This window comes from Athene noctua, chromosome 4, assembly GCF_965140245.1.
Source record: "Athene noctua chromosome 4, bAthNoc1.hap1.1, whole genome shotgun sequence".
In the NCBI taxonomy this organism is placed as follows: Eukaryota; Metazoa; Chordata; class Aves; order Strigiformes; family Strigidae; genus Athene; species Athene noctua.
The window spans coordinates 13,879,254-13,905,545 of NC_134040.1; the positions used below are offsets into that span (position 1 = coordinate 13,879,254).

The 26,292-nt window shown below is 39.0% G+C and overlaps 1 protein-coding gene across 2 annotated transcripts in view; it reads left to right on the forward strand.

Annotated features, from left to right (window-relative positions):
* The first annotated feature begins 8,215 nt into the window (after nucleotides 1–8,215).
* The window catches only part of JAKMIP1 (janus kinase and microtubule interacting protein 1), a 158,444-nt gene continuing 140,367 nt past the window's right edge, over nucleotides 8,216–26,292 (forward strand). For both annotated transcript variants that reach the window (XM_074904494.1, XM_074904495.1), the window contains exon 1: nucleotides 8,216–8,381. The gene's annotated coding sequence lies outside the window, so the exon portion shown is untranslated. The remainder of the gene's footprint in view (nucleotides 8,382–26,292) is intronic.

A 26,292-nucleotide genomic window follows, 5' to 3' on the forward strand; every position in this document is an offset into this window, starting at 1 on the left:
AGTTTGCACAGAATACCTGCAGCATCTGTGCTGGATTGGTGTGTGTGGCAGGGTTTTGGTAGTGGGTAGCCCCTGTGAGAAGCTTCTCAAAGCTCCCCAGGCTCCAAATTTGAGCCACCTCTAGCCAAGGCCAAGCCAATTAGCGACAGTGCCTGCACCTCTGTGATAGCATATGAACCTGGTAGGAGGAGTTGGGAGTTGTGAAGTAGACACCTCTGCAAACACGAGTGGAAGAAAGGAGGAGGAAGGGGAGAGGTTTGCTGGAGCAGAGACCCCCTGCAGCCCGTGGTGGGAGGGCAGGCTGTGCCCCTGCAGCCCACGGAGGCCACCGGTGGAGCAGATGCCCCCCTGCAGCCCGTGGGGGACCCCACGCCGGAGCAGGTGGCTGTGCCCGAAGCAGGCCGGGACTGAAGGAAGGCCGTGCTGGAGCAGTTGGTTATGGGAGGACTGCCACTTGTGGGAGGGACCCACGCTGGAGCAGTTTGGGAAGAGCTGCAGCCAGTGGGAAGGACTCATGTGAGAGAAAGCTGATGGAGGACTGTCTCCTGTGAGCGGGACCCCACGCTGGAGCAGGGGAAGAGTGTGAGGAGCCCTCCCCCTGAGGAGGAAGGACCAGCAGAGGCAACGGGTAATGAACTGACCACAACCCCGGTCCCCTGCCCCGTGCACTGCTGTGGGGAAGGAGATAGAGAAATTGGGAGCAAAGCTGAGACTAGGAAGGAGAGAGAGGTGAGGGTAGGTGTGTTTTAAGATGTGGCTGTGTTTCTCACTGTCCTATCTGACTGTTAAGTGGTGGTTGTGGTGGTGTTTAAATTAAATTTCTGTTCTTTTTTTTTTTCTCCTAACGAGTCTGTCTTTGTCCATAATCATAATGGTTGAGTCACCCGTCGCTGTCCTTGTCTCGATGCCAAAGTCTTTTTCTTTATCTTCTCCTCCCCATGCCCGATGGAGAAGGACTGAATGAGCAGCTGTGGTATTCAGTTGCCCTCTGGGCTCAAACCATGACAGCATCTCAGCATCCCTCTCTTTTTGAAGTAAATCATGAAACATAACCAAAAGAGACACAGAGGCAAAAGCCCATGTTATGAAGTACTGTGGCTACAGCCAGCCCTTGGGTGCCCAGATGGAGACTAACCAAGCTGCCTTCAGCAGCAGCATAGCCACTAACCCACCAGGCTGTGAACTAACCATCTCATAAATAGTGCTAGCTTAGGAATCTCAGCAGTTTGGTCACCTCTATCACTGACCACCCTTTCCTCAATTGTGTATTCTTTGTAACTTCTCATAGTCTAATTTACATACATATTCTACTATCATGCTCGTGCTTGATCTGTTTGACTCCACTACTACATTACCATGGCTAGACAACAGCTGACTGAACCGTTTTCGAACTGTTGTATGCATAGTATCATTTTAAGGGAGTCCTCACCACATTTTCATAGTATTGCTCTTTAACTGGGCCTGCAATTACACAGTTTAATTACATTTTGTTTGACATGCATCCACATTGTTTCTTATTCTTTATTTGCAATGTGATTCCTCCCTCCACCAACATATACTGCAGTTGGACTAGATGATCATTATAGGTCCCTTCCAACTGAATGAAACTATTCTATTCTATTCTATTCTATTCTATTCTATTCTATTCTATTCTATTCTAATTATTTAGTTGCATACACTATATCCATTCTTCCTTTGTCATATCGAATACATATCTTTTGATCAGTCTTATTTTTCTTAATTCTGGCTTTGCTGCTAATACAGTATGTTGAAGTGCCCAGGACAGTGAACTACTTTGATAGCTGTCAAACATCCAAGTTTTGGAAGGCATTTTTCTGAAGCCACCTAAAGAAAAGAGGGGGAAAAAAGACTTACAGATAAAGTTCACTAAAACTTGTCTGAGGCCATAAGAAAATATAAAAGCACCCTATGTTATTTGAACAGAACTCTATGTTTACACAGTCTTAATTACGCAAGTTGTAACTGAACTCTGAGCAGCATACTTTAAGACATTAATTGATTTTGTACCTTTTCCTAAGGACAAACATTGTAAAGACAGAGCTAATGTCATTAACTCTGTCTAAACTTTCTGCCTATTGTAGCCTGTTTTATTGAATGTAGATGAAAATATTATAACAAGAGAAGAACTATATGGACAATTAATAAAATATGTTTGTTCTTGCCATAAGATTAATTATATCTGATAAATTAATTTTTAAACTTGAGAAATATTTTTATTTTCCTCTGTTGCACATTAACATGTCACTTAACAGAGATTAAATACACTTTTATTAAGTACAAAAGCATCCAAATCCTGCACCACCAGAAATCTACAGACAGCTAGGAAAAACTTCAGTTATTTTGCCTTTAAGCATTTAAAAGAGTATGATAATACAGGAGCAATTTCAGTATCTTTGCGGACAAATATCATGCTAGCGCATCACTGCGATGAGTAATGAAGTGCCTATTTCATCTTCCACAGCGTACAACTCACTGATTCCTGAATCTTCTTTGGTGGCAGCTGGTCCTATCCAATCTCTACCTCTAAAGAAAAGACTACATTCAAGGTTCAAAGTCTTAGTTTGTCTTTAAAGAGAGCTGTTTTCTAGTGAGAAACAGCAGACCTTGCAGATCTCCTATGCTTAATTACACCCTAGTTTCCACAGATATGTAAATACTTGCATCCTCTTCTCTTTTAATAGGGAAAAGGGGAGGAGTTTATTAGGCTATCTGTTCATTTCCCTATCACCTTTCTTTCTTCCCAAAGATGAACTTTGACAGCAAACATTTTTCCTTCTATAAGAAAGATACATACAGGAGAATCCCTCAGTATTCCCCAAAACAAAGACCTTGCAGTTATCTGCATGACAGTAGTAAAATACTTCTCAATTTTGTATACTGATTGAAGATTTACATCAGTGTGCAAAACAGAAGCCATGGAATTCCTTAATGAACATTTCCAACCAGCTGCTACCCTTTGAAATGATACATAACCTTGTATTATGTCTTGAGCCTGCAGTTTTGAATACATAGATACAAGAAAAGTACATCTACTTTCTAACCATATAAAATGCTGTAAAAGTACTAAATCTTCAATATGATTAAATTCTGATGATTAGCTGGATGATTAACAAAGCATATTTTCTTTTCTTTTTTCCTTTGCACTTGAAGTTTCTATTACAAGAATGCTACAACTCAGAGTTGCCAAACATATATAATATTATCAATATATACAGTATACAATAAGTTGTTGTCTTTAAAAAGTTGAGGTGACCATTAAACAACTCATCCTTAAAAAGAAAAAATAAGAATCATTAAGAGAAAAAAGGACCCCAAAATGTCATGTTTTTAACAGCCGTGTTTAGTAGCCTTTTTCCAACAAAGCTCTGAATAGCTCAATGCATTATGTACTAAAGCAAGTGTGAGTGAACCACAGGCACACATCCTCAGAGAATTCCTTCTAAGAAGTATAATGGCTGTTATTTTTACCCTTTTAATCCCTAGCCTCTCCTTATTACAGCTAATCATCTCAACATATGCATTAAAGAGAGCTATGCAGGTAGCACTAGAAATCAATTGCCATCCAAAGCCCTAGTGCTTACTTCTATAGCAGCATCTTTGACCAAACATGGGTTAATATATTGTAAACCTTCAGTTTCCCCCTTTGTTTTAACATGAGTCAAATGCTTTATTCCTATATTCCACAGTGTAGTCATTAACTTCATCTATTTATATTGTCATTTTTAATTTGTTATGTGACTGCACAGCAAGGCGGCTTTTAACCAAGTCAGCTGTACATAAAGTCTATAATAAATCCTAATTTCAGGTTGTGTATTCCCAGAAGACTCTTCCCCCTCTGTTAAGGAAAAAGTGGCTTCTCAAACACAGGTGCAAGCAAATATTAAAAGTGCATACATATCTGCTCACACACAAAAGAAAGGAATACTGTACAATCTACTCAGTGCAATAGAGAAATATAACTTATGGTTGCTAAAACTACATATTTCAACTCTTAACTGCAGCCTGATTCCTTTGGCTGCTATTGGTATTTGTGCATGGTAAGTATTCCCTATTAGAAGCACATGTTTGTCCCACATGCTATTTCTGGATATTCTACCAACACCCACCTCTGGCAGAACCCGTCAACAGGCTGAGAGAGGGAACATCTCCAAGAAGATACACTGCCACTTGTCGTATCAGTGTTTTTACCATTTATAAAAGTATATTTGATTCTGACAAAATATGTATTATGGAAAGAATTGGTTTGATGCACACGAGGCTGTAAGCAGGTGTAGGCAGTCTTTGCCCTTGGGCAAACTGAATGATGTCCCACCAGTCACGGTACCACCTCATGAGCTGCAGACACCAGCACCAGTTTCCCTTTTGGTTCAGCAGATACAAATTCTGTTTTGAAATTCAACAGCACAGTAGGTAAATTTTTTTGTGCGCGTTAATGCCACTATCAATTTTATGCAAGACTGCACAGCAAGACAGATTCTCTAGGGGTAACTAGCACCTCTGCTCTGAGGCCAGGGTAGCCTTGACAGAGATTCACCCACCATGCAGAGAGGGGGCCCAGGCATCCCATATGCAGACACTTAGAAGGCCAGCTCTATGAGCAAAACTCTTCTCAACTACTACAGAAGATCAGGTCAGCTCTTCTCAACAATCTTGAATTTGAATAAATAGTATTTTTTTAAAAAATTAAATGAATATGAAAACATTACTGTTTTAAATGAAAATCCACTGCAAGTTTCACAATGCTGCAATAACTTACAAGAATAAACCTCATTCCATTGCAATGACTCTGAATCTCCCAGGCTTTCTGAAATAGATGCCTTGAATCCAAGTTTTCTAGAAAAATCATTCCCATGAAAGATCACACCCAAATCATTTAAAGTTGATAATTACAGTCAGTCTATGAAAGTTCCCCCTAAGAGTAGTTTATATTTCCTTTCCTGTCCTGAGAAGTATTAACATTAATAACAATCAGTGCCAAGCTGTGAGAAGTTTTAAATATAGCCATATATTATACATAATTATTGTAGTGTTGCTATGCACTATTATACAGTTGCCTGCAGATGGCTGCATTTCAATGAAAAAAAAACATACTGTGTAAAAAAAACCCACCCTAAATCTGTCCTTAGATGTATATTTCTTATTTCAAAATAATAATATTAACAACATCAAAAAATAATCAGTGTAATTATTTTACATTTACAGCAGCAGATAATCTGATCTTCTGTGTGTAAATCGGTTTCAGAAGTGCTCTAGGATTTTTTTTTCATGAAAATATGTAAGAGATTCAAGTATTAAAATTATTCAGAGATGAAGTTTTAAAAATGTCTTACACTTTGAGTTTTAACTGAGCAGGAGGACCGCCACTGTTTGCAAGGGATTTTTATTATGATTAAAAAGTTAGGGCAAATTTAGAGCAAGAATTCTGATATCCTTCTGCTAGTCTGCAGGCTTATAGCTCTTTACAATGAGTACATTAATATTAAAAATGGATTAAATTTTCAATTATGGCCTGTCCTTGTAACTTTATTTTGCTTTCTACTTCATATAGTTACTTCAGCATGAGTCCAATAAAGTCAAAGTGCCTCTAATTCTAAACTGCAGAGCTGTAAAGTTACCAAGTGTTTTCTAATGCATTTTTAAATGTTACTTTGTGTTTCAGTTCTATTCCTCATGAACTAAATGAATTTACATTGATTTTGAGGGATTCAGAAAGGGGCTGAATATTTTCTTGCTGATGCCTCACATAGCACTTTTGAGATTCCATATTTCAATCTGCTTTACTAATCACTAAAAGCAGAGTTAGAAAGCTCGCAACGCAATAACCAAACAAACAGTGGCAATATATCAGCCACTAACCGGGCAAAATGTTTATTTTCTTTTGCTGGCATCTTCTGTATTTCACAAATACGCACTCCGTGTGTGTTTTTCAGAAGTCTCCCACATTATCAGGGACTCTACCATTACCAGGATATACCAGGATTAATTTCTGGCTGACCCACAGAATTCCTGTGTGAACCTGGGCAAATCTTGCAGGACCCAGTTATTTTCTTTCAGTAAAACACCACCAGTGTAAACAAGCAAGCAAAGAGGTCAGATTTTAAATCTTTACTTTCACTCAGTATTCCAGCCTCATGGATATTCCATGTCCACTAATAGCATTAGTTCTTTGGGGATGGAAACATCTTTACAGTACATCTGCGCAGTGCAGACAGCGCAATGGGTCCCTCAGCTTCTAGACATAAGTGGATATCAAACCACACGCTCTCAGAATGATGCTCTATGGTTCATGAGGTGGTGGTTGCTCTCTACCTGAAGGGAACAGCAGGTTATAGAGCCATGTCTGACAGGGAGCTAAGCTTTTTGACTTTGTGCAGACAAGAAGATGATCACCTCACCTCACTTTCAAATTAAACCCAATTTATGCAGATTATAAAAAGCCCAAACACTTCTATTAAAGAAAAAATACTGGGAAACAAAATGCTAGCTAAGCTATAGATTTCAACTTCTTATTTAAGTACTTTCAAGAAAAAAATATTTAATAAGGTAAGAAAACAATTTGCATGTAACAACCCCATGTACATTATAATAAAATTCTATACAGAACATCCTGCCTTTCTTCAGAACACAGCTCTGTATCCCTGCATAAGACACAACACTAATATAAGGCCATGCATGTATTATTTAAGAGCTCCTATTTCCTGACCGGGGCCAGAACAAAGGCCCCAAATTCCTATTCCTATAAAGAACAGTTACATAGCAGATAAAGCATAATAAGATGCTTATTGTGGTTTCATTAATCCAGACTTGGAACATAGCCACTAATAAATGTGCTGACATTTTTTTAAAGAGCATATATATCAAACATTTATACCTGAAATTGTATTGGAAAATGAAACAAAAAACCCTATATAAAGTAATTAATGCCAGCTGGAACTTTCTTACTGATTTTAAAATCAAAAGCATCATTTTCTCTATAGAGGAGAAACTTTCAGGGTTATTCTGGCTACAAGAATTCCTTTAGCTCCTCTTTGAAAAGCCTCTCTTTGGAAAGATATTTGTTTAAACATTGCTTCACACTGCCCAGCGACGCATATTCCCTTTTAGTCTCAAAAGGTGGTTCTGACTGTTTAATTGCCTTTACTGTTAAACACTTCAAATTTGGATTTGAAACATTCAGTCTGGCCATCAAGTGTTATGGTTTTATACACTAGACTGAAGTATCCCCTTATCAAATTTCTGTCGCTTTCTTGCAGACCAGAGCTGTCTTTCTGATGAACCCCATCAGCCTACTTTGGGATCATGAATCAATACTAATGCACGTCTCTTGTATTTGCAGTTCTTTCAGATCTATCTAGCTATTTTCCCGTATCCATCTTGTCTTATTAAACTAAGTACAGACCTAGCACCTCAGCAGCAACACAAAAACCCAGACAGAACGGTAAAACTGCTTATTTTCTCGATGATACTGGGCCTATTTACACATATACCGCATTAACCATCAACGTAACTTCGAGCTAATTATCATGACCATTCCCACAGTCCCCGAGGTCTTGGTATTTAGGTAGCAGAAGTACATTTCTTCTGCATTCACTGGGTCAGTGCTGAATCTGCATCAACAGAAATACACTCGCGAACAGCGTTTTAGTTGAAAGCCAACGCACGGCAGTGCAGAGGGGCAGTTTGGTTTGGAACCCGCAAGCAGAGCCTGGGCCCGGGAGCCTCAAGCAGCCATTCTGTTCTAGTCTAACAAAATAATGAGCCTTTAAATGGTATTAGGGTTTACAGCCGTCTGGCGGGGATAGGGAGTGCTAGCACTTGAGTTAATCTGACAACTCCGCGACTAATTCTTGTGTGCCACGGTAGGGCGTAACAAAAATTTAAATCGATAGATCCTTCCCGGCTCTGTGTGCTCGATGCGCACGGGTCCAAACCACCGAGGCGGCAGAGCCCGACCGGGGCGACCCTACACCCCCGGCTCGAGCCGCGGTCACTGCCGCCACGCCGCTCCCCGCGGCGCGGGGGGAAGTTTCCCGGAACAGGAGCGGGACCCCGGGGGACCCGCCGAGGCCACCCGCGCCGCCCCGCGCCCCCCGAGCGTCCGCCGCCCTCCGCCGCGGCGGCAGCGCGTCCCCCGCCCGCGCGGGGCGGGGCTGCGGGAGCGGCCCGGCCGCCGCCTCCCGAGGGCGGGCCGCCGGTGACAGCCGGGAGGGAGCCCGGCGCCGGCAGCGAGGCGCGGCTGCCGGCCGGTGCGTCGCCGCCTGCTTCGCCGCTCCGTTGGCTTCGCGGCAGCGGGTCCCTCCGGGGAAGACGCGGGGCGAGGGCTTGGCAGGGCCCTGCCGCCGTTGCCGGCCGCGGCGTGGGTGAGTAGCGGCGGCGGGAGGCACGAGTGGGTGATGCGGTGGCGGCGCGGAGGAGGCGCGGAGGACGGGGTGGGGGAGGAAGGGAGGGCGGATGGAGGATGCTGCCGCGCTCGGAGACTTCGATCGTGCGAGGTGCCTGAGGAGAAAAAGTGGAGCCCGGGGTGGGGCGAGACGAGGCCGTGCCCGTCTCCGCCTGCCCGTCCGTGCCGGTGACCCGACGGGCGAGGAAGCCCCGGGAAGGGCGGCCGGTCCTTGGCGTGGCTGGGCGCTGCCTGTCCCCGGGCGGGCAGAGGCGGCTCCTGCCCGCCGAGGGGGCCACGGCCCGGCCGCGCTCCCCGCCCGCCCCGGCCCTCCCGCAACTCCCCCGCAGCCATCAACGAGCCGGGGCGCGGCCACGGTGGGGAAGGGAGAGCCCCGGACCCCGCGGCTGCGGGGGCAGGTGCGAGACCGCCGATTCCCGCCTCTGCTCCCCCGCCGCGGCCGCTCCTGCGGCCGCCGGTACCTGCGGGAGGGTGGGATAACGGTGCGGCGCATCCCGGGCGGCCGGCGGGGCCCCGCCGCCCTCCCTCCTCCGGGCGTTACCGGGGGCTTGGACCTGCTCCTGCAAGCCGAGCCCTGCTGGCACGGTGTTCGGAGAGCAGTCTGAGGCCTGCCCTCGCAGGGCTTGCAGGATGAGGCCTTTTTTTTTTTTTTTTTTTTTCTTTTTTTTTTTCTGTCTGATATTTACATAATATCTCTGCTTAAGAGTGACCTCTTTCCTAATTGGAGGTTTCCCTTCCATTTTCTATGGCAACACTACAGAACAGATCACTCCTGGGGGTTGGATGAGAGGAGTATAATTGCACACAGTGTGATTTTTGTTCGTTGGTTGCCCGTTAAGACTGGTTTGTCCTAGTGAATGGGTGAGATTTTGAGAAAAGTTCTTTACCTCAGCCCTTAAAGCAGCCGTTAGGCCTGTGAGTCACTGCAGATTTGCGGGATCTCTGTTTAGAGAGGATGGAGTAGACACTGGTTTAACAAACGAGCAAGAATTTTTTTTTTAGGTATTTACAGATTATCAGTCATATATTACTAGCCTGGCTGATTACTTCCATGTACCACACTGCCTAATCAAACAGTCCTAAGAAATGATGTTAAAAGGATGGTATTTATTTTTTTCAAAAATTTAGGATTTTTAGAAGGAAATCCAAGCAAATTTTGTAAGGGGGAAGAAAATGAGTCGCACTTCATTTCAAGATTCCTTTTGGTCCCTGAAATACCTGCCCTGTGCTTAGGACCCATCATGTATACACAGTAATGTCTTTTCTTACATGATTGGTCTCCCTGACAGTAAGCATGATGTGCATATGTATTTATGCAGGAATGGGATTCCGTGATGCTTATTAGGGTCTGCTGTGTTTCATCTCCATGAGATGCCAGTTTCTGTTTCAGGTTTTTACATGGCTAGGGGTGAATACGCTTTGTGTTGGTTTTCCAAAGCCTGCTGAAAAGAAATGTTTCCTGATTGTAGGACACATGAATTCATGGTGCATTTAGGCAGGAAGGTTTTTAGGAAGGCTTTTAAATTCTGCTTAATTATCTCTTGAGATGGTGCTTTTTGTTCTGCATTGAAAATATGCATGCCTTACTATTAATAATGGTAAAATTAGTTATTGTAATACAGGAGCTGTGATATTCTGTAGGCTTTAGAACGTCTGTTTTCAATCTCTGCTCTGTTTATATTTCTCAGTCCATTGGGATGACTTTGTTTCTTGCACCTGAGGTGGTGTGGGGTCTTTTGGGGTTTGGGGTTTTTGTTTTTGGGTGGGTGCAGGTACTGAGGATGTTAATATGAAGTGAATAGATACGTTGGAGTTTTAAGGGCCAAGAATCTTGCATCTTCTATAAGAGGTGATTCTCCTTATGAGTGGAGAGACCACTGGGGAGGTGCTCTACAAGTTTAAGGAGGTCACCCCTAGGACTCCTTCACTGAGGTACTGGGGCTTAAGTCTGCTATGGGCTGAGATACTAGTACTGCAAGAGGATGTTGGTATAGAGATTTGCACACCGTGCTGAAGTTCTCCTACATGCAGATAAAGGTTTTTTTTTTTCCTTTTTCTTTTTGGAAATATTCCAAGCAGTGCTCATTCTCCACTTAAATGTATGTTCCTTTAGTGTCTTAGATTATTTTTATGGGAATGCAAGAGTTGGAAGTAGCCTCAAAAGAGGTCATGGGTTGAACCTGAGGTAAAAATGAGGCTTGAATTGGAAGAGATATGCTCTGTTAAAATGTTAATCTCAGTACACAGTGACAGAACAGAGGTTACTCATCTTCATTTTTCTCTTATAAGTCCATCTCATTCAAGCCCACTTTTTGTTTTCCATAGTTAGTATATTTGTGTTGCCAGCACCATCTTTTTTACAATTTATCCCAGCTCTGCTGGCAGTGTCTCCTTTTAAATGTTATTTGTCAGCATTTACATGTTTACAGTTATTTTCATCTATATATATTTATTTTAGTTAGATTATGACAGAAAATAGGAAATGTTGGAGTAGCAAGTATATTGAGAGAATAAATGGGCCTGAGCCACATTTCTGGACAGTATAAGGCCAGCTGGAGCTGGTTTAAATACATGTCAGCAAGGAAAAAGTAAGAATGTGAGGGTGGAGTGCCTTGGAAGCAAGGTTGGTTTCATGCTGCCTGTTTCTGAGAGCATATATGGACAGGTACTGCTGATTAGTGCATCTCTATTTATCTATTAATTTATTAATTTTGAGCTAAGGTTACTCTGCTATCAAGGAAACAAGCCATTAAATCCTTCCTCATGTTCTTGTCTGTAATCCTGACTTTTTTTTTCTCTCAACTTTCATTAACTGTATTCTGCTTCATTTTGAAGAGACAATATGCAACCTTAATTGTAGCTTTGTGTACTGATATGTGCAAATACAATCCATCTCTTTTGTTTTTCATTTAAAAAAACCTTCCATATTTAGAATAGTTGCTGATTTATGCTACTTATTCCAGTGTTACCCTGCATTATTCAGGAAAACCAATTTTGTAGTTATTGTTTCATAGTTTATTCATGTTTCAATAAAACATTGTGAGTTCATGATCTAAAAAGCTCCTTTTTTCTGTCTTTGGATGGATGCAGATTTTATGACTTACTTCTGTTGTAACTTTTGCTAAGTTTTTTTAAAATATAAAACCTCATCAGCCCTAACTTCAGTAATAGGGAAAATATCTATGGTAGTTAAATAAAAATGGTATAGATTCATTCTCAATGGGACAAAATGGAACTGTAGTCATAGTTTAAACTAATTTTTAGCTCATTCTTTTTCAGTGATACTTCTCTGCACATTATTATAAATCATAGAACTTTTTTTTAGCATATGGAATGTTTTCATAGTCCTTTCTTTGAGATCACTAAAACTTTGAGTTCATTACTTCCTTACAGTATTTAATCTCTTCATTTGTCTAACAAGAATGGCAGCTTAAGAGAAACTTCTGCTACGTATAGGTTAGATCTTCTTCCCCTTTTCTTCTCAGCACAACACCAGGCTCATAGATCTGCCATTTCATTCCACAGCTACCTTTGAATTTGACACATTATTTTTTTACCATATAGGCTCTCAAACACATGCATAAATGAAAATGAAGAGCCAAATGTATTTGGAAAGCTTCCACCTGCAGATGTTAGTTTAAGTTATGCAGGAGTGGATAAGGTGCTTGATGTAATGAGGAATAGTGTGAAAGGGTTTTTTAGGCACAAAAACTTGTAGTCATTATGTGTCTTGTTAACAGTTCACAATGGGAAATTATAAGTCAATAACGAAAAAGATACAGAGTGGCAATTTCTAATTTATCTTTCTGTCCTCTGGTTTTAGGAGAGGTGTGCCTAATACACGTTATATAAAAACATACAAGCATACACACACATGTAGTTGGTTTAGTGCTGTCTTAGTAATGCGGTGAATAACCTGATTAACTGAAACCGGTTTCTGGAGGTGAAAGTCTGAGAGTTAAGTGAAAATCACTTAAATGGTGAAATGTTTAGACATGGCGAATAGACTTTTTTATATTGGTTATGTCCTCCTCAAAAAGCACAGTCCACGTTGGTTTGCTTTGATTTGATTTTGCTTTGTTTTTAGTGAAAGATGGTTGAAGAGCATCTATCTTTGTTTTGTTTTGATGATGACAAGAGAACCTTGATGTAAATACTACTTGTTTTGTTTGTTGCAGATGTTTTTTAAAAAACTATCTATTTAGTCTGCAAGCTGGCATGCTGTAATCAGTGTAAAATTAAGAGGGGAGCTATATACATTATCAGCTCAATGTGTATTTGTTCACGTGTTGTTTACTTATTCTCTATGCCACAACCTTAGGAGGATCAAGATGTCTCTCATAACTCTTTGAGGTTTTCTACTCAGTTTCCTTCTTGTTTTCAGTCCACCTTAACAGTATTTTGCCTGTTCTCTAGCACCCTACCTTGAAAGTAGAGAAAATGGAAACTGTTTCAGAAAGTATATTTTTCATATTTCTCAGTGCCATTTTGACTTACCTTTCATCCTCTTGGAAAACTGACAGTTGTCCTTCATTTCAGTTGTCTTTGACAAAACATTAGTATTGAGCATTCTTAGTTGCTCTTACGATAGCTGTTACATTTCCATTCAGTACGGAAGTGTCATTATTGTCACCCAGCTGTATTTTGCAGTTTCACTTTTGATTTAGCACGGATGTTAAGCATGTGCCGCAGATGAAAATCATGAGTTCCTGGGTGTAATGTCAATAAATGGTGTCCCTTTAGCTAAGGTAAACATGGTTGGCAGCCTTTATTATGGGCACTGGCCGCGTATCTGGTTGCTTTGACTTCGCTATGCAGGTGAGAAGGTGATTTTTTTTTCCCCCCTATGACTATAATGCACTCAGGTTTAATCCTAACATTATCTACTTACTTTAAGATGAAATGAGCGAAGTGGCATGTTGGTGTAATTGAAACTGAAGTATTATTATTGTTAGCATTATTATTATTTGTATAGTGAGAATAAGAGTGAGCCACTGCAGAGCAATCTTCCTTGGGTTCTTCTAAAATTACCTTATTTCTCTTCTTTAACGATCAGAACAAGGAACATCATATCTATCTAAAGCAGACCTATGTTGAAAAGACTCTCCAAAGTGTCAGTGATTACAAGGCTGAGATTTCATATTCTTTTTCTGTTATATAACTAGAGCAGTATCCAGCATCTGGTAACTGTTTATTTACTGCACCATAATGCTTCTATTTATGCTAAGTTAAGTGTCAAATATTTTGCATTACTTCTCACAAGCTTGCATTTGAACTGCCACCCAAAGGTACAAGTCTTTTTTCTTTTTCTTATGAACTACTAATTCTCTGAACAAGCTTGTTCTCCACATTTATAAATACTTGTGGTGATGTGATGCACTTGTATCCTGAGTCTATTCAGGACACGTTTCTGGGGTGGATATTTTACTTTGTGAAACGGTGATTTCTATTCTGTTTGAGTCTCTAAGCTGAAAGTACTTCTGTACTTTTGGAGTAACTGCTTCATATAGCTCTTTCTGCACTATCTGGGTGTAAACACACTGTGGTCCCCATCAGGATGGAGAGAGTGAATTGTGATGTGTTGGTTCTCTTAAATTGCTTAGAAATGAGAGAGGTGCTCACAAGAGCACAGCTTTTTTCCTACCAAGGTGTAAAGCATTACTTCCACAATGTTGTTACCTTATGTTTGTCTACTTTGAGTTACATCTTGGCATTATCGGTAGAACAGATCATGTCTTAATCATTCATTACTAAAGTTGTTAGGTACAGAATATATTATAATTATACTCTTGCTTTATTTCTTAAAGAAGTCAGTCATTTTTCCTCTCATATTGTTTCCTGGACTCCCTATTTCTTAAACTGAAAAGAATAATCTACAAGTCCATTTTATCCCAGTTTCTTATATCGATGTTTTTTGAGATTTACTCCTTTTAAGAAAGATCAGAGTGAATCAGAGCAGAGACCTATCATCTGCACTACAGCAAAAGAAAATAGTTCAGCTGACCAATAAATTCTCACAAAGGCAGACTTCAGCTCCTCTGTGCAGTGTAATCCTCCTAGAAGTTAATCATCCTATTGGCTTTGGCCACTACCACGTAGGATGGGGAGGGAGGACTGGATGCTGTGCTCCAACACTTAGTGTCTGTTCTGGTAATTCTGAGTCTTTTAGCAAAATGGCAAACTCCTAAAAACTTTAATTACATTTGCTGTAGCCTGGCTTCCTACGGAAATGAGGCTTAAATGCTTCTGCTGTGTCTTAGTCCCCTATGACTAATTTTTGCATTTGTTGGCCAGTTTCAAATTGCATTTGTAAAAAGGGTTGAAGTCTCAAAGAAAATGCTCCTGCTCTAGAACTCAAGATGTATATACTTGACTAGGAAGGTTAGATGAGCCTTTTTTTAAACCAGTGTCACTGTTGAATGGCATTGTATTCTCTGCAGTGTGTTACATTGAAAAGTGAGTATTTTTTGACTATTTTCTTTTTTTCCTGACATTGTATTATATCCCATAATTAATGTTTTCTGAGGTTTTTTGGTTTTGTTTGTTTGTTTTTGATGGATTGCCATCATATGTTATAATTTCTCAGGATTTTTTTACATTCTACCAGCCAGGAAGCCAGGGCTATTACTACCTCTTGCAGCAAAAACCAAAGCTTTCCTGCACTTGCACTCAGCTATATGTTAATTATACCAAGCTTGCCTTTATGTTAATAACAAATACTATGTGCATACCTTGTTTTTGCAGATTTTTTTTTTTTTTTTTACTATTGTCCACTGTGTAAGAAAGCCTGAAATATTTTTTCTTCTATTTTTTCTTTTTTCCATCCTTTCACCTTAGCCTTTTCTAGATGGCTTCCAAGACAGAAGATAGATGGCTATTTCTGCACCACAGTGGGGAACCATGACCACAGCCATGGTTAGATATATCTGAGCTAGATTTAGTCTATTTAGCTAGATATTAGGAACCTAGATATGGGGTAATGAAACAGAGGTTTCCAAGAGTAAAAACTGTAAATACAGAGAATTTGTGTGTGTGTCAAGAAGTGTGCACTCGGAAAATACTTCAAGGATTAACATACAGATAAATAGATCTCTTTTATGGAGACACTGTGGAGACAGTATATCTGATGAACTGGATGAAACAGAAGATTCCTGCATACTAAAACTATAAAATTATTTTGTAATAATGTGTCTGATTTAAACAGTATTTAAGATCTGATCGGAGTACTTAGTGTACTTAATGTATATATTGTACAGGAATTGAGAGAGACTAATCTTTCAAAGAGCACAGAAGCAACATAGGATTCTAATTATTTGCCTTTTTCTCACACAAAATAGAGGAATATCTTAAAACTTCAGGTGTCCCCATATCACTGTAGGTAATAAACACTGTGCATTTCTTACAGATTTAGATCTGTAAATCTGAAATCCTTTTGGATGTTGGTAAAGCAGAGCCTTAAATATCATGATTATCAAGCACAGTAATTCTCATCCACAGAAAAAGCAAAATATACTGCAAGTTTGCTCTTTCATATCTAGGATATCTAGCTCTTGTGCATCTGCTGCAAAAATGCATTAGTGGTTCAGCTGCCACAACCACCTGTAACTGACATTTGGAGTAAGGGAGCTGGAAAACATCCCATGGTCCTGCACTGGAATGCAGTAATTGCCAGCTTTTTACTGGAAGGTGGGACCAATGCATGAATCTAGCACAGTGTGAAGCTTAGATCTGCAGAATAACTATCCTGCTCTAGCTATTTCAGATACTCTGGAATAACCTCTCTGTTTCTCAAGGAAATCATTTTTATTGGTATATAAATATATTGGGAGAGGGAAAAATGAAAATGAATGATATATTCTGAACTTACTGTAAGAGAATAACTATTTCCATGGTCACCTTTCTTATGAAAACAAGTCTGAAGAAGCTGTATGGAGAGTAGGTAAATCAGTAATTGTGAGAAAGATGCAGAAGGGGATGAGTGAGTTAAAAGAATATGCTACAGAGAAAATAAGAAGGAGTGGGTGTCTGTGTAGGCAGTTTTGTTGATGGCAAAATGCTACATGTTCTTATTTTGCTGTGTGCTTTTTCATGATGGAGGAATGGGTGTTCTGCACAGTGTAAGATGTCATTCTGTTTTCTGCTATAACTTTTTTCTTCATATGTAGAAGGAATCATTAAAGCTTAGACATATTCTTTAGTAATGAAACTGTACAATGAGAAACTCATTTTTGAGAGCTCTTGAATTACACAAACCATTTTTTCTTTTTCCTCTTTTATATTGCCTGAGATACACTCCACCCCACAGGTGATTATAAATGTTGTCATGGGTCGTTCTTGCAAGGGTTGTAGTTTTTTTCCAGATTTTAGCATGGCCCATGCCACAAGTATTTCTGACTGATGAAACCTGACCTGAAAAGTGAGATTGCAAGTGAGTGCTTGTATGTGTTCTTAAGATATTAGTGGACAAATGTGACTTTGGGGCCACAGTCCAAAACCTTAGTGATTGAAGATGTGCACAGACCTTCCTCTTGGTATAACACCAACCCAGTACGTTTGTGAATTACAACATGAATAAATTCTATCAAGTTGTATTGTAGTTCTGAGATTCTTTAAACCTGCCTGTGAACATCCATGTCACAAACTTTCATAGGATCCATGACTACATTGCTAGGACTTTGTTGGCTGTGCTTAGTTTTCTTGTGAGTTCAAGGTGAGTTCAAGAGCTAAGGCCTCATTTGAACTGCCTTAGAACTTATTTCTTAGCATTTTGTCACTGTTTCTGGGGAGTGGTATTCTTAATCCACCAGTGTTTGACTTCCAACTACAATGTGATCTGTTTAAGTCAGTTCTATTTGGTGACAGACCTTGAGCCTGGATGAAGCTTTCCAGAAGGGGGACTCTTGTGGAGAAGATGTGTAGAAGGCACTGGAGATGCACCAACACTTCTGTGTTTGTTTCCAAACCTCAGAGGTATTGACAGGTCACAGGGTGAACTTCTGTGTACTAACCTGGCAGAACACAGTTAGTATTGGTAATTGCTGTAGATTCTTGATAGACACTTTGGTGCAGGACAGGCAGTATATACTCACCGCATCACAGTACCTAGTAGATTTTGGATGCCAAGAAATGGCCATGCATTTGAAGCAGGGGAATTCTTATAGTGTATGCATGCAATGTTTTCCTCATCCTTGCCAGTGGGATGGCTAGGACAATAAAGAAGGCAGTTACTATTGTCCCGTGAGTGTTGGTTTATTAGCTCACTGCAGGTCTGTGAGCCTCCACTTCAGTACTGGGAAGCCAGTTTGGTGCAAGGCTGCAGTCGGCTGCACAGGTGGTGCTGCTGGCTACTGTATCACTGAAGGAAGTAGTTTTTGAGACTTGTCTTTCTGAATGACTCTATCAGTAACGTGTATTCATGGAGCACATAAACAGGAAAGAATAATACTGATATTTTTATAGGTCTCAGCTGACCACGAAAGTCTTCAAGAATATCAGTGTGGAAGTCCTCAGATGTCTGTTGCGTGCTGAGGTCTTTCTTGGCAAATAGAATTTAACTTTCTCCAAATAGCAGATCAGATTGTCTTTCTTCATGTTTTGAGAACTTTCTTGTTCGTTTTTGCTGTGGCTTGTGAAACTGTGCTTGGTTCCAAGGTGTTTGGTGGAAACGCTGCAGGCCGTGTGCATTTAGCTGGCTGAAGGTGCTACATACAAACATGATTGGTACATGACCATGACCACTGCCATCCTCATTGTAATTTGCTACGCAAATAGCATGTATGCTGCTCCAGGGGAAAAAAATCTCACTTTTTTTCTGTGCACAAGCCACTGTTGCAGAGGTGATAAACATTTAATCTTAAAATGAGTTTTGGGGAGGTGGGAGTCTACCTGATTGTGTTCTGAATCCACTGAAGCAAACTGCAGGCCTCTCCTCCATATGGTCTTTAGTCTGATATCAACTTAGAGACCTGTAGTATGCTGGAGCTTGCTGTCTTGTGACTTTTCTGAGATAGCACATAAAATTGTATTGCAGACTGGTTAACCAAAATGACAAGAGCAGAGAGGTGGCTTGTAACCCAGGTGCTGAAACTTCTGGACAAATCTTCAGTGACTATTAATAATTTCTTCTCTGTGGAAAACTGTCAAGTAGTTCCTGATTTTTTTTTTCCCCCCTCTTTTTTTCAGGTAAATATTTTTAGTATGCTCAGCTGAGATTTTATGGCTCATTGACAGCAAAACTGGTTCCTTTTGGAATATGGCCTTGCACACCCACTCACATACTTCTCTGACTGCATGTGCCCTGGTTTGTTCCTGCTCTTCTCTCCTTGCCAGCAAGGTCTCTTCTAGTGCCACTTCTCTTTGAATTAGAGCCAGTCAGACCAAATGCTTTTTATCTTGACATCCCTTCACAGAGACTTCATCCCATCCCTTATGGAGTTTTTATCTCTTCAGAGATTTTTAAAGCATATCCCAGTATCAGCTTCTGTGCTGTATCAAAACTTACAGATCACACTGGAGCAATAGTACTGTGATTCTCTGGTTAGCCAGCATAATTCTGCATTGCAGTATCTAGGGTTGTTTGACATAGATGAGCATGTTGCTGGAGAAATGGTGCAAACCATGTGACTGAAGACTTACATGCTGTTTAAATCCACATAAAGTAATAAATAGCTGAGCCCAGGAGGAACATGGGAAACAAATTCCAGGAAATACTGGCTTATGGAACTGTAGAGTGGCACTGAAGACTGTCAGCCCTTGGTTCCATCATCTGGGCTTCAAACTGGATTAGGTGGTACCTAGGCAGATGTGAAAATGAAGCTTTAACCTATAACCGTGGCAAGCTGAGGTTCAAAGCCAGCTTTAGATCTGAGATTTCTTTTCTGAATGCTGTTAGTAGTATTTGTGCTAATAAACAGCTTAGAATAAGCTTGCAGTGTAGTGAGAAATATTGGTCTCAATGGGACTGTCATGTTAAAATAATGTTTTGTTTTTAGCAATTTACAGTTTGAAGCAAATCAATTAAATATCAAAGCTTCATTACTTAAGCAGTTCAATTAAATTTTGCACTTCTTTCTATGGTTTTGTAATGTTGGAGTAAATAGGCAAATGCTGTGGTGTTTGTGTTCAAAAACATGTAAACTTTTTCTTTTGTTGTTGTTGCAAGGCAAAAAAAAAAAAATGCATTTCTAATAACACTAGGTTGTATGGGAACCTTAACCTGCAAGATGTGGCCAGACTTACACATTTGCATGATTGTAGTGAAGCTGTGTGATACATTTCAGAATTGATGCCTACATCACCGCAACTAACAAGGGGACAATCTGCAAGTTGGATCAGAATTTGACTCTGCTTCCATTCCTGAGTGTAATGTGTGGGCAATGATAGTCTTTGTATAGAGATTTATTTCATCTTTTAATGTCAGGGGAGTTTGATCTGCTGCTTCTGCGTTTGGAATGCTCGTTGTGGAAGTATGTCAAGGAGACAAAACTATCATCCTGTTCCTGATAATGCAGAAAGCAGAGTTCTCAAAGCTGGTAGTTGTTTAGTCATCCTTCTGCCTATCCACATGGCAGGAAAGGAGTAAGTTCTTTTGTCATACTTCTACATGAGATACTGAGCCAGCAGGAAAACCCTGTTCATAATGTTGATCTGTATGTAAGCTGGAGCTCAGCTTTGCATTTTCTAACATGGCTAAAACTCATTCTGTTTTTGATGATGAGTAAAATTTATATTCAGATGTTTCATGTCTCTGTACAATATAGTCTGCATATTATTTTATATGTAGTTGATACTCCTTCCTTCATAGCATGATTTCTGTTATTGAAGTTATTTTTTCTTCTTTATCCATGAAGCACCTAACTAGTGTGTATCTTGAATTTCAGCTTTTTCTGATACCTGTTTCATTCTACATTTCCTTTTTATATAATTGCTTCTTTTCCTCCATTGAGATTATCTGTCTCTGTAGGGTGAAATACACTTTTCAGTCTACACAGATCATCTGTATGTGTGTGTAATATACTTTTATTAATATTCATAATATGTCTTCATATCATGCAATTTTAATAATAAATTTTGCTGTTGGATTCAAATCTGCCCATATAATGCCAAAGAAACACATTTTAGAATACATTTTACTTCTGCTAAACATGAGATTTATCTTTCTGAGTTCAACATCAGCTTTGTACTTGAAGATCATGTCATGTTGGATGACTTCAAATTTACAGAGAATTTAGTGATTTTGTTTAATGAAATTTTTCTGAAATTGACCCTTTTTTCTTTCTTGTTAATAGCAAGCTACTTCTTTTCTAATGCCCAATTTTGCTTTTAGTTAGCTTATTAACTACTTTTTTCTTTTTCTCTTTGAGTGAGTGTAACCATCCTTCTAAATTTTAAATATGTTATAAATTTTTAATTCTGAGTTTGAGGCTCAGTCCACATACTGAGTCATTGTTTAATGCCAGGTTTTCCACTGATTGTATTGTTTGCTTCTCAGACATATAGATTAGCTCTCTTGAGCTTGGGAAGAATGCTAAAAATCAGTCTTTATCAAAGCAACATTTATAAAAAATTATCTTTAGACTTTCCTTCTTGGTCTTTCACCTCATTGTGCAATATATAATATACACAAAGCCCTGGGTGAACGGTGCTTGTGTGTTCAGCATCTGGCCTTTGTTGTGCAGTTCATCCCAATGACCTGATACGGAACAGGATTCCTGTCTCCCTCTCTCCCAGACTGAGCTGCTTTAAATTAATATGTTTCCAGTGGACAACCAGGCCAATACTGAGATATGTTCAAATGCTGTCATATTTAACTACTATTTTTCTGTTTTAAATTTGAAGGATTGAAATCAACAGGTTAATTGTTGAACATGGAGTGAGACAGAAGAGAATTATCTTCTGCTTCCTTTTCATGTTTTTCATTTTCACGAACGGCAGCTTTCTGTGTTTCAGGTGGTAGCTTAAGGCAAGAAAATCTTGGCAACAAAAGTCTTCACAGAAAGCTTGGATACCAGGCAGGTTGCATTAGACAAAGTGTTTACATTAATTCTCATGATGCAGAAACAGTGCCTTAATTGATAGGTGCACCACGTGGTGGAAGAAATAATGGGATTCACATTCTAGCTCATTCCCATCACAGAATAAAATCTCTGATCTATTTGTATGTAATAGTTAAACAAGCTAAGGGCTCAAATTGCCAGTCATCAAATCTGCTGTTCTCTTCCATTCTTCCCATAAGCTTTGTATTCTTTTCTTCTTATGATAAAAAGAGGCCATTATTTGTTTTTTCCTGTCATCATGATTTTTGATAAAATATTAAAGTAAAATAAATGTAAACTGTTTTTCTTTGAGGCACCACATTGTTTCCTTTGTGAAGAGCTAAATTGGTGGAAGAACTTTCCACTGGGCTATAGCCTTAGCTTCTCAGAGAAATAATTAGCATCTGAAGCCAAGATACTATGTTTATGGCCTGTTGGCCTTGTTTGTCTTTGGGAATGCCATGTCTCTGTTCCTGGTATAGTCCCTGTTTTCTGAATCTTGAAATTTGTGGACCTGAAATAGCAACATAAAGGCATCCTAGTGCCCCAGAGAAAATGAGATAATCTGAAACTACAGCGCTTTGAACTGCATTTTTAGTGCTTTTCCTGTATATACAGTATCAATAGACACTGTGTAAAGAAAGCAACTAGTGACACCAAAATTCAAACTATTTTTATACATATATGATTTTTGCACTATGATCATTAATTGATATGATCTTCAAGCAAACAACCCTTTATATATAGCCAGCTCTAGAAACAACAGGTACTGAAATGTGTGGTGCAATGATAAATCATAATGATCAATTGCTAATTTTTTCTTCAGTTTGTACTTGGACCTTTTATTATTCCTGTCCTTCTTTCTTACATAGCTGTTTTTTATTTCATGCTGTGCTTGATTTCAAGCAGCACCATGATTGTATTTGGCAAGGTGTTTACGGTAGGTGACTCGGGTCAAAAAGCATGTTCTGAAAGGCTTTGTCCTTTTCTCTGCTCCATTTTAACATCTATAATCTTAATGTACTGCTTTTTACATACATCTTTTGTCACTACAGCTGTCTTTCATCATGAAGGAGTGAACTAAACTCCTTTTAGAATTTCCTTAATGCCACTTTTGATTAGTTGGCAGATGTTACCGAGTGACCGTGGTTCACCCTGGCCCCTGCTGATCCCCAAGTGCCATATGTGTCTGCGAGACAGGTGGCTGAATGCAGGAGTCTCAACTAGGGAGGCCTGACTCTCAGTGGATGCTCTCTGAAAGATGAAGACGTTTCTAAGATGGATGAGCATTCTTGTTGGTAGATTTTTAATGCAAAAAGAGGCTACTGTGATAATAACTCACTTAACATCTAATTTGAGACCTAAAGCATCTTTCAGTAATTTCTGCATGTGTTCATTAACTTGTAAATGTCGGAATCTGCTCTCTCTGTGAATGCTCTACTGTCAAAGAATTTACCAATTTCTTTACTTACCTAATTAATTGACTATTCCTCTGCCTCAGGAATCTCTTCTTAGTGACACTGTGATTATGGCTACATAGCAAATGTAATACAAATAAAAATAGAGCTTCTGTGTTATAAATATGAGTTAAATTAGGCAGAAGTTTATTTTTAGGTTACTGATTATACTGATGATCAATGTTTTTAACAAGAGTTCTTTGTGCTGTGCAGCAATTTTTACAATGAAATTGTACTCTCATCATTGTGTTGACATGAAAGAGCAGGGGACTTGCTGGCAGACATATCTGGGTTAGGCTGCACTAACTCATTAGAAACTCCTAAAGCAGGATTACATAAATGGGACCCTATCTTTTCAGGTTAAATATAGTTCTGTAGTTTAATATGTGGCTACCATAAAGTCACCCTGTATTGACTGACAGTAGTAGTCTGATTTGTTCACATTTTCAGTGCTATGCTTAAAAAAACCCCAATGAAAACATAAATAAAATTCACAGGTGAATCTTTCGTGGAATTCATTGTGAGCTTCTTGATGCTGTTTAGGGCAGGGTGGGTTTTTCTGAATGATAGTATTAATTAACTAGTCAGATTGGAATAAATTTGAAATATATACTTTTTGTTAATTATTTTTCTTTAATCAAGTTATAAAAAGAAATTTTTACTTTTTAGGCTATAATCTTGAAGGGTGCTTCAGCAAAAGGACAGATAATGCTAGCTTTAACAATCTACCGATTAAAATATCTAATTTTGCAATATATCACAATCACAAAGAGAGTAAAGGAAATGTATTCAAGATAAAGGAATTAGTGGATTCCCTTGACCTCGTTTTCAGAACTGCTAAATTTCCATTAAAATTACGAACCGAGTCATGGACTTCTAGAAGCAGTGTTCATTAGTAAGATGTTGAATATTATTTTATTTTATATTATTACTCTATAAATACTCAACTGCTTGTATCATTATTTATAAACACTGTTTTCTAGGAACATCAGCTTTAGGTTTCCATTCATCAGGTTTAAAAAAAGCACAAGTAAAACCCAAAAACCCACAAACCCTAACGTGAGAGTTCAGGTAGGTTTTAAACAGCTTTATTTATCAGTTTCTCTGTAGGGCCTCACCTTGACCTGCAGTCAAAAATTACATAATTTTTCATGTAGTTGTCAGAATGCATGTGTGTGTTTATATGGACCTGTATATATTACTGGTTACACACAGCAGTCAGTTAGATTAAAAGGATTCTTTACAGTGCCTTGATTTATCTTTCTGGTCTTGAAAAGCCTGGTGACACTGAGTTTCATTCTGATGGCATCAGCATTGATTAGCTTTTGAGTAAGCAGCACTGCATTTGACAGTGCTGAAGTCTTCGACTTCTGTCTTACACCACGAGTTGCATTTCTTAGCATAGCATTGCTTTTTGTCTGTGAACATGTGGGGACACACCAGAGGTTCAGTTCCAAATATGAAGTCCGTGCCATGTCTGCTAGAGGTGCATATGCATATCTAGAAATGAGCACAGTTGGGCATGACTGAAAGCCTTAGCTGAAGAGATGAAGACCGTAATTCATATTCGTAATGCCTGCTAAATTTTTTTTTCTCTCAGATAAGCTTGTACAAATCTGATAAGGTCATGCCATGTCAACCAAGTGCAGTCCGGGTACCAGTTCAGGGTTTTAAGAAAACCCTGTGAGTAGCTGAGAATCTCAGTTCTTCTATTAATTCACTGCATGCAGTAAGTTTGCTGACTTTTATGTGTTGCATTCTAAACAGAAGATTTACATTAGAAAGTTAGTGAGGACATAAAAATAATTCATTTCACACTCTTCACTTTACTAATGAAAAGGAAATTATTTATTGACCTTAAGTCTTAATTTTAAAGACTAAGAGCTGTGGAAGTCATATTTGGTATATGTAGAACAAACCCAATTCTCACTGGAGTATTTCCATTAGAAACACCTCACTGTTTTTATGACAGTCTTCTAAAGACAGAAATAATGTTGTTCTTATGTCATGCATTAGAAATGTAAAAAGCAAGGGCTCAGTTCCCAAAATGTAAGTAATGTCATTAAAAGCCAGCAGGGAGATTGCTTAAACATTTCTTGTAAGTTGGTCAGTGTTGCAGTTTTCCACTCTTCCCTACATCACGTGGAACAAATTTCTGACTGATAAATGTTTTCAGAGTACTTCAGAGTTTTTCTGGTGGAAGGAAGTTGAGGTGTCTTGGAATGGTATTAAGAAAATATTCTTTTTTGCTAAACATCAGTGAGAATTTAGTACTTGAGAGCAAATGCACCTTGATATAAGTTATTTTCAAGAGAACTTCCCTAAATAGAGTATCCAAGATCAGAACTGGAGAAAATTTTTATTTTAAAACATGTAAGGGACAAATAGACTTGATTATGCAACATGTTCTATTGCTATTGACTTTAAACCTCAGCTGTGAAGCAAACAAAATAAACTTGAAAAATGGAAAGGTTTTATTTTGAAGTATTTTTTTACAAACACTTTTAATTTAAAATAATTTAATTTTCCTTTTAAAATTATTTTTCGAGGCACAGAGCAGCATTTGAAAAGGACTTGTGAAAAATCACATAGTTTCCTTGTTAACTAGTAAATTTTAAATAATCTTGGCTTTTTATTTGCTTCTTAGAAAAACATCTTCTCAGATCACATTTGAAAATACAGCTAATGCTTCCTCTTGAATTTTAGTTCTTTGGAACAAGGACCACCCTGTACTATTAATTCTAGCTTTGTTGTCAAGGCAATAAATGTGATAATGCATGCAGTATGTTCTAGCATGTGTTAAAAGTATTGTAGACAGGTGACATATGCTTTAACAAGATGTGGCTTTGCTAGTTGGAGTCTGTCTCTCCTTGAGCTTTTTATCTGAACCAGCTTAGGTGATTTTATAGATGATGGGTTTTTCTTCATCTGGATGAGACTCTTACAGCATTCCATCAGCTTTGTTTTTATCCTTTGATAAAGATAGCGTGTTTATGTGATGAGCAGTCCCATTTTCAACTAGGTTCTCTGAGCATCTCTGCAATTCCAATAGTAATCGTTAATGCTATTAATAAACTACTTTGTCCAGATTAACTGAAATGGATTGCTTTTCAACTCATATAGTAACTGATGCTCCCCCTAGTGCATTTGAGTATACTTTTAATACTTTGATAGATGCTCTAGAAATAAGTACCATAATAACAAAATTATTTTCACACACATTTTTATTTTGGAGTTTGTGAATGAACTCAAATTGCCCTCTGTAGTCTGTAAGGAATTCAGAATCTCTCTTGCTAACAAGATATTTTGCAGGTGTTACTATAAAAATAACTTATATCAGAAGTACTTTATCTTATGTTTTAAATTATTTACAGTAAAA